General features: G+C 37.3%; 1 pseudogene; it reads right to left on the minus strand.

The window, feature by feature from the left end:
- Positions 1-9,997, minus strand: part of LOC102859757 — a 16,549-nt pseudogene that overhangs the window by 1,356 nt on the left and 5,196 nt on the right.

A 9,997-nucleotide genomic window follows, 5' to 3' on the forward strand; every position in this document is an offset into this window, starting at 1 on the left:
ACCCACAGCTCTTCTGGGAGAATCTAAATAGTTGAAGCGTCCTCCTTTGTTTCCAGCTGGGGGCTGAGGCCTGTCAGTCCTGTCTGCCACAAGGACCTGATGTGGGCCACCTTGGCCAAGTGTCCTTCAGAGCCACACTTAAAGCAAGTGAGTGGGAGCTTCGTCTCTACTCCCTTGCCTATCTGTGGCTCTTGTCTGTGACACTGTCTACTGAAGTGGCCTAGGCCATTTTCTTTCACCTTTTCCACCAGTACACCTGTAAGTAACACCTCCAAAGCCTTTCTATTATTTGTAATTCACAAGTTTGTTTTCTCTGGGTTTGCTCCCTTTCCTATAGGTAACCTTAACGCTGAGTTTTACTCTAGACTTGAACCCTGAACCCAGTTCCAGAGACAAAATGGAACTACAACTAACAGGAAGTGAAGGAGGACGGAGCCTCACGGTTCAGCCAGACATCTCCACCTTGACAAATACTTTGCAGTCCAGAGGGCAGTAATCGTCAGGAAAATAACTTCTAACTGAACAAGAAAGCATGCAGCTTCAACTCAGGATCACAAGTAAGGTGTTAAAGTGGGCTCCCCTTCCCCTTGACCCCCTTCACATCAACGCCCCTGTTCAGCATGAAGTCAGAGTGTCCCATTCCCACAGAGAAACTCACAAGTGAATAAGACAATTTCTTTGTTTTTAAAAAAAAAAAATCACCATTGGACTATGCTCACTATTACCCTGTCTTTTCTGGTCCTCCCCGAATCTTTCCTTTGCCCACTCCCCCCGGCCACCAAATTGTGCAGCCCTATAATTTCATCCCTGCCCATCCTCACCCTTCTGCTCCCAACCTTCAATCCCTTCTATCCCATACATGTTTTCACAATAAATAAAATTCAACACTCCAAAAAAACCCCAAACACAAAATATTAAGGTACATAAGCTCTCCAAATATTTGTCAACGTGCTCAAAACGCATAGATTACACTGAGTTGTCCAATACATTACGAATGCACAGGCTTTGAAATGTTCTCATCATTCATACATCCAAATTTATAGTACAGTAACCACTGTGCACTTTGGCTTTCATTTTATCCACAGTGAATTAATTAGCAAGTCTAACATGGCAAATGTCAATAACCTCCTTGGATTCATGCTAGATGATGTGAACACCCCTCTTGTTCAGAAGTTGCTTAATAATAATCCACTGTTCCAAAGGAAATACTTAGCTTCGAAGGGGATACAATTAAAAATAACAAGCTGTGTAAAGTGCTTAACTTGGTATCAAGCTTGCCTTTGTGTGTTTGGGTGATTTAGAGGAAGAACCTGCAGTTTTAACAGAACTTTTTTGGTATCTGTGGTAATCAATGCTCTTGTGGTCAATAGAAGTTTGACGGACGCTTTCATGCTGATAAGAGTAACTCTGCCAGCTGAGAATAGAATAATAACACAGAGAAGGGATGATAATAGATAGCTGCAGTTCTAATAGCCATAGTTTTCAATCCATCTCTGGATAAAGAATTAGCAGGTTTATTTATTTTTAATTTGGATATATGACACTCAGGATTTCACTTCTTACTTTGCATAGCATAATGACCTGGTAAGGAACCACATGTCAAGTAGTGTATTTACAACACATGAAAATGAACATAATGCTTCCGCACTGTTTAGGGACATGTTTTTTTAGTTCATTTTAGAGACTTTCAGGCAGAATAATTTTACAGTAGGTGGGGGGGGGCGCGACATGTGGGAGAGAGAAAAATCTTTCAAAGGAGGTCTTCTTAATGATTAACTGAGTGTTTTAGGTTTTTAAAGTCACACTGATTTAGAATGGCTTTCTCCTGGATTTTATTTTCCTTCTTTCTCCCACAATAGCTTTTCCCTGTGCCTGACCCACCTTTTCTTGTGGAAATGCAGCTGGATTTTATCTTTTCCCTTAGCAGCTAGACTCTTGGGCGTGATTTGCTCCAGGCATTCAAGTTAAAAAACAAACAGAGAAATGTTCTTTTCTCTCCTTGTCTTTTACTTTCTGTGGGCCTTAGCTTCTCTGGGGTGCTGTGCAGCAGATGGAGAGATGGTGCCTACTGTTTCAGCTCATGAACAGCCTACCTGAGTGATTCAAGTAAGAGATCAAAGAGCTGCACGGGTTTGTGAGGCAGTCACGTCAAGATCTTGCCTTTTAGAGTTGCCAATTCTGCCTAAATCTATACAAGGGGAGGCTAGTCAAAGGTAATATATGCATCTTTTTTTCATTAAAGAAGTAACATGATATGGGGTCAAGATTGTCCATTTTCATACATGCTGATTTTGTGTGTAGAGATGGTGTTTCAAATTCATTCAAGAACTTAAACAAGTAAATCAACTTATGCTAAATGCAAGCAAGTAAATGGTCTGGGGGCAGTACACTGGAACTGTATTATTCCTTCAACTGAATAGAAATGGCAATTTCTCCTCTGTATCAAGTGGACAAATTTCTGAGGACATTTAGGTCTTTGATCTACTTTGAGTTGGGGTTTTTTTGGTATGGTGTGAGGTGTGGCGTCATGTTTGAGTTTTATACAAGTAGTTTTCCAATTTTGCCAATGTCATTTGTTAAAGAGACTTTCCTTTCCCTACCTAACTGATTTAATCTCCTTGTCAAAAATCAGTTGACCATGGGTAGATGAGCTGATTTCTGGGTTCTCGATTCTATTCCATTGATCTATGTGTCTGTCATGGTACCAGTACCATGCTGTCTTGACCACCGCGGCAGTGTAGTAAGATTTAAAATCGGGGAGTGAGATGTCTCCTAACTCGTTTCTTTTTTTCAGGAGTGCTTTACTTATTTGGAGTCTCCATTCCAGATGAAATTTGAAATTGCCTTTTCCATCTCATTGAAGAGTGGGATTGATATTTGTATTGAGATTGCACTGAACTTGTAGATTGCCTTTGGTAGAACTGTCATTTTCACAATATTGAATCTTTCTATCCATGAGCATGTATATTCTTCCATTTCTCCAGGTCTCTTTTTGTTTCTGGTAGTAATATTCTGTAATTTCCTTTGAATAAATTTTTTCTGTTTCTAGTTAGATTTACTCCCAAGTATTTAATTTTGTGGTTAGCTATCATGATGAGTATTGTTTTTCTTAGCTCCACTTCTGTATTCTCTTTGTCACTGCAGAGAAATCCAATTGGTTTTTTATGTTGATCTTGTATCCTGTCACTTTGCTAAATTGGTCGATTATGTCCGGTAGTTTTTTTTTGTTGCCGAGTCTTTAGGGTTTCTAAGTATACAATCATATCATCTGCATATAGAGGTAATTTTGCCTCCTCTTTGCCAATTTGGATTATTTCCTTCTCTTGCTTTATTGCTGTTGCTAAGACTTCCAATATAATATTGAATAGGAGAGGTAATAGTGGGCACCCTTGCCTAGTTATTGTTCTCAAAGGGGGTGCTTTTAATCAGAGCGATATTGGCTCTTGGTTTTGCATCTACACATTTTACTGTGGTGAGGAAATTTCCCTCTATTCCTATCTTCTTGAGTGTTTTAATCAAGAAAGGGTGGTGAATTTTGTCAAAGGCCTTTTCTATATCAATTGATAGGATCTTGTTCTTTGCATTGTTAATATGATGAACTAGACTGACTGTTTTTCTTATGTTGAAATATCCTTGTAATCCTGTTGTGAATCCCACTTGTCATGGTGAACCTTTTTTTTTTTTTTTTTTGCCTGAATTTTATTGAGGATTTTTGCATCTATGGTCATGAGAGATAATGGCCTATAGTGTTCTATTTTGGTGGTATCTTTACCTGTCTTTGGTATCAAGGATATATTTGCTTCATAGGATGAGTCTGGGAGAATTCCATTTTTTTCTATTTTCTGAAATACTTTATGTAGAATTGATGACAGTTCTCTGAATGTTTGATAAAATTCCCTAGTAAAACCATCTGGTGCAGGGCTTCTTTTTGTTGGAAGTTGTTTTAGGACCTAATTTCTTCTTTTGTAATGGATCTGTTCAGGTGTTCTACTTCAGTCTATGTCAGTTTAGGTAGGTTATGAGTTTCTAAGTATTTGTCCATTTTTTCCCAGGTTTTCATACTTGTCTGAGTATAGTTTTTACATAATATTCCATTGTTAACCATTTTATTTTAGTTGGTTCTGTTGTGACATTGTTCCCTTCATGTTTTATTCAGATCATTTGTGTCTTTTCTTTATTTTCCTTTGTTAATTTTTCTAGTGGTTTGTCAATTTTATTGACCTTTTCAAAGAACCAACTCCTGGTCTTGTTGATGGTTTGAATGGTTTTTCTGTTTTTTTTTTTTTAATTTCATTTATTTCTGTTACGATTTTTTGTTTGCTATATAAATGTCTTTATTCACTACCTGTTCTTCACAGTTCTGTGTTGCATGGAGGAAGCTCTGAATCACAGCTCCATGTTACACAGAGTGAGCTCGCAGGGAGCTGTGCTGCTAACTCAAAGGCCATGGTTTCTGCCCTATTTTTAAGAATTTTCTATTTTTAAGAGGGTTTCAATTTTCTTACAGTTATTTTTCAACTTTATGTAGATATTCCCTTTTGATGCATTTGCTTGTTGCTATAAAATTGACCTCTATTTATTACTTTGGTTGTTACCCAGAGGTTTTGGTAAGTTGTGTTTTTATTGTCATTTGTTTCAAGAAACTTTTTATTTTAGTACCTATTCGTGTTCAAGCAAGGTGTTGTTCAGCTTAAAAATATGTGGCTTTCCTCCTTTATCCTCTTGTTATTAATTTCTAATTTTTTAGCATTGTAGTCTGAGAAAAAGCTTTGTATTATTACTATGATTTTGAATTTATTGATGCTTGCTTTATGACCTAAAATGTGATCTCTTCTGGAGATTGTTCCATGCACAATGGAGAAGAAGATTTCCTGTACTTTTTGGGGGTGCATAAAACTTTATATATCTATGAGATCGAGTTGGTTTATTGTATAGCTTAATTGTTCAGCATCTTTGTTGAGTATCTTTCTGGTAATTCTATTTTTTCTTAAGAGTGATGTTTGAAGTTGTCTACTACTATTGTGGTGTTGTCTATTTCTTTTGTATATTTTGCAGCTCTTTATTGGTTCATAGATATTTATTGTGGTTATATCCTCTTGTTCTATTGACCCTTTAAGCATTATATAGTGACCTTCCTTGTCCTTTGAGACGATTTTTGTGCTGAAATCCATTTTATCAGAGATTGATATCACTATTCCTGCTTTTTCTGGTTGCCATTTGCTTGGTGTCCCCCCGCCCCTTTTATTTTTAGTCTTTCTTTAACTTCACTTTTTAGGTGTGTTTCTTGTAGATAGCATATTGATGGGTTTTGGTTTTTTATCCAATCGCTACTCTTTTTCTCTTCACTGGTACATTTAAACCATTACATTAAGTATAATTATTGAGAGGCAAAGTTTTTTTGCTTTCATTTTGTTGAGTTATTTTTGGTGTTGTTGCTGCTGACTTTGGTCCATCCTGCTTTCTGTGGCTCTCTGTAAGAAAGACCTTCCCTCAGTATTTCTTGCAACTCTGGTCTTGGTTTTTTAAAAAATTATTTATCTATTTATTTATTTATTTATTTATTTATTTATTTATTTATTTATTTATTTATTTATTTATTTTTTACAGAGGTTTTGGATTTCCATTCATTCATTGCCGCAATTTTCTCCCTTCCCACCCCTCCCCACCAGCTCACTTCCCCCTCCGAAGAAAAAAAAAAAAAGAAAGAAAAAAATTCCTTCATTAGCAACTCTGGTCTTGTTTTTATAAGCTCCCTTAATTTCTGCTTTTCTGAGAATATCTTGATCTCTCCTTCATATTTAAATACCTTTGGATTGATAGTAGAACACTTTACCACCGAGCTCCCTCAAAAAAGGCATCTTTTAACCTGTATGTTAACTGCTGTGTACTTGTTTTATCGAGTTAAGGATGAAAACTAGGTTCAGGGACAGTTTAAAAGAGCTTTTCAGTTTGGTGACCTAATGAATAACGGAGTTGTGCTGCCAATTCAAAGGCAAGCAGTTTGAATTCACCAACTGACCTGTGGGAGAAAAATGGGCAATCTCCTCCTGTGAGATTTACAACCTTGGAAAAATATCTGAAATGTTAGTTATGAGTAGGTTCCAATTCAATGGCAAGGACTTCAAGGTGGTTTTTTTTTTTTTTTAGTGGGGAGCACTACAGGACTTGGATTACAATATAGAATGCTCTGGTTTTTCTTGGATGGAATATCTTTATAGACTGAATAAATTTCAACCAATTCATGAAAGAATATTGTAAGTAATGGGCTGAAGAGATGCATGTGAAAATAGTTTTGGGGAGATTTTACCCTAACCTTTCACAACTGAAAGAATGATAAGAATTATATTTTCAAGTGACAGGATCAGAATTTGTTTTGGCTAAAGCTAATGTCAAATTTTAATACCAAAATAAGAACACAAACATTATCAGGGTTTCTTCTCCATTTTTAGAAAGGATTTATAAAACAACTTTGTCACAAAGCCTGAGCAGATTATTTCTATCAGACTGTAACACAAAATGTCATTAGAGGTTAAAGGCCTGCCAATTAAGGATTTATCATTGCAGCAGAGGCAACAGACAAGCAATGAAAATGTGCCATTTCCATCCCTTATAGTCTGCAGGGCTAGCTAGCAGTAGATTAATTATACAAAAGAAATTCCATATCTTTATCTGGAAATCATCAACTCTGCTTTGACTTTCTTCATAGGGCTTTATCATGCTTTGTGTTTTGTATATTTGCTAACTACAAGTCTAGTGAATAGTAAGCCACTGAGATGAGGGCTATCAACCAGTAAGAGGGGAAAGCATATAAGAAAGCAAACTAGCTTTGGACAATGGACTTAGATTTCAGTGCTTCTTATCTTAGATAGAAAAGCTGATTTGGGACTTAATGTAGAACAATAATTAAGCAACAGTGACTGAAGCAAATACTTCAAGTAAATCTGATACCAGCTATGCTATTATTGTCCTAATGCTATGTAGATTAAGGATTTCTGTTGGCTTAGTGTATAAGGAGTTGTGCTGCCAACCCAATTGTGAGCAGCTTGAGTCCACTAGTTGGCTTACAACCTCGGAAAACCCTCTGGAGTTATGTGTTAGTTCTGATTTAATGCCACACAACAACAACACGGAGGATAAGGAAGCCTGGCTGTGTAATATGCTACCTGTTGGGCTGCTGAACAAAGATTGGCCATTTCACTCCACTGTTTCTCTGTTGGAATCACATGGACAGTCTATTTCTGTAAAGATTTGCAGCCTCAGAATCCTGTGAATGATTACTAAGGGTTGGAATCCACTAGATAAAGGTGAATTTAGTTTTGGTTTGAGTGTATAGATTTTTGTCTGTTGGTGTAGCCCATGGAGTTGTGTTGATAGCTCAGAGGCTGCATCTGTCTAGGGATTCCCATAAACCAGGGACTCCTCGGGAGAAACATGGTGATCTCCTCCAGTGTGACTGACAGCTTTGGGAACCTAAAGGAGGGGTAGTTCTGAGTTAGTTCTGAGTCTACTACAATGAGTAATGAGTATTGCAAAAATCAACACTCTGTTGGTGTTAATTCATGTAGACTTTTGTCAGAGGTGAGTGGTGCGTGTAGACTGCTGTTTTTGTTGTTAGGTCAAGTCAAGTAAAATTCACAGTGATCTTAAGAATGATAGATATCTCTGAACCCTACTCTATCCTGTGTCATCCTTATCATCTCTGCCTCACTTTGGCCCATTGGTGTACATTGTGGTGATCTATCTCATTAAGGGTTTTCCCCTCCTTTGCTGAACTTCCACTTTTTTGAGAATGATTTTCTTTTCCAAGGACTGGCCTCTCCTAACAATATGTCTAAAGTGTGTGAGATGAAGTTTCACCATCTTTTCCTCTAAGGAACACCATGGCTGCACCCTTTCCAAGACATGTTTGATAGTTTTCTTGGAAGTTCATGGAATATTTAGTACTCTTATCAAAGACCACAACTCAAAGGCATCTGTATTTCTTCTGTTATGTTTATTTGCTGACCAATTTTCAGAAGTGTTGCAAGTAATTAAAAAGACCATGGCTTGACTCTGGCATACCTTAGTCTTTAAACTGACATTCTTGCTCTTCAGCACTCTGGAGAAGTTCCTAACTGTAGGCTTTCCCAGTATAATAATATGTCTTTTAATTTTCTGACTGCTAATACCAAGATGAGATGGATTGTTACAGTATCTGGGTCAATGAGGATTGGTGCATCAGAATTAGTGAGACTGGCTCAGGATAGGGAGGGTTTCAGAGCTGCTGTACAGAGGGTTGCAATATGTCGCAGGTGACTCAATGACACATAACAACAAAATCATACTATATTGGTTGTTTTTTATTTAAGCTTCATGTTTAGAGTCAACAAGACCTGGGGACGGCCTTTGTATTTAAAAGTTGGTTGTTATTATATTTTGGAGGAACATTCTTCTAAGTGGTATAGTACTCTTCTGTGAATATGCTATACTGAGGTGACCTGAACCTTGTGCCACTGGGATGTCAAATACCATAATGGTTACCTGTGGTGGACAGTGTTTGGTGGAACTCCCAGTTTAATAGGTTTGGAAGCAGGAGTGGCATCCACTTCCTAATCAGTATGCCTCTGGACATTCTGTGAATTTTGGTAAATGGCAATGATTGTGGAAAGGCTTCAGGCCTTTTGTTCCTGTGGTTGCTAGGAGTCATGCTCGAAGGAAATCAACAACTGTACCAAGATTGTTAATTGTGGGTCCAAGTAAGAGGAAATAATTGACAGTTTCTATCTTTTCTCCATCTATTGTGATTCTGTATACTTGCCTGGTGTTAAAAGATTTTTTGTTTTTTTTATGTTGGGATGTAATCCATACTGAAGTCTTTGATTTTTTGCAGCAAGTGTTTCAAGTCCTCCTTACTTTCAACAGGCGAGGTGGTGCCATCTGCATCACAGGTTATTACTGAGTCTTCCTCCAATCCTGATGTCACATTCATCTTCACAGAGTCCAGTTTTTCAAATTATTTGCACAATATACAGATTGAATATGTATAGTGAAAAGATACAGCTTTTTTTAAAAAAGATACAGCTTTGATGTATACCTGTTTTGATTTTGAACCATTCAGTGTTCTCTTGTTCTGTTCAGATAACAACTTCCTGGTGTATGTATAGAATTTACATGAGCATAATTAATTGTTCTGAGTTTCTTAATATTAGCCACGATTTGCTTTGATTCACACAAATGTCTTTGCATAGTAGATAAAACACAAGTCAACATTCTCTTGGTACTCTCTTCTTTCAGCCAAGATCCATCTGACACCAACAATGATATGCCAGTACCTTTTCTAAATCCAGCTTGAATCTCTGACAGTTCTCTGTTGATGCCCTGATATAGCTGTTGTTGAAAAATTTTCGGTAAGATTTTATTTGCATATTCTGTAATGATATTATTTGAGAGTTTCCACATTCTTTTCGATCACTTTTTTTTTTTAAGAAATGGCAACAAATATGGATTTTTTCCTGTCAGTTCATCAAGTAGCTGATCTCTAAATTTCTTTGCACAGTCTAGTAAATACAATCAGAGCTGCATTATTTGGTTGAAACATGTTTGTTGGTATCCAATCAATTCCTGAGGCCTCATTTTTTGCCATTTTTTTCAGTGCTCCCTGAATTTCTTCCTTCTTCTCTGTTGGTTCTTGATCAAATCTACTTCCTAAAATGGTTCTTTGTCATCCAATTATTTTTGGTACAGTAACTCAGTATATTCCTCCTATCTTCTATTAATGCTTCCTGGATCAGTCAGAAGTTTGTTCATGGCACCCTTCAAAATGGAAACTACTGTTGCGTTATCTGAGGCTCATAGTGAACCTATGCACAATTGCTCTGAACTCTGTCCTATTCTGAGCCAATCTCACTGTCTCTGACACATCTCACCTTATTACCCCATTCACTGTGTCAATCCATCTCATCCAGGGTCTTTCTCCCCTGTGCTGTCCCTCCACCCTTCCAAGCATGATGTCCTTCTC

The sequence above is a fragment of the Elephantulus edwardii genome, unplaced genomic scaffold (genome assembly GCF_000299155.1).
Source record: "Elephantulus edwardii isolate Elephantulus edwardi_28Jun2011 unplaced genomic scaffold, EleEdw1.0 scaffold00179, whole genome shotgun sequence".
Lineage (NCBI taxonomy): Eukaryota > Metazoa > Chordata > Mammalia > Macroscelidea > Macroscelididae > Elephantulus > Elephantulus edwardii.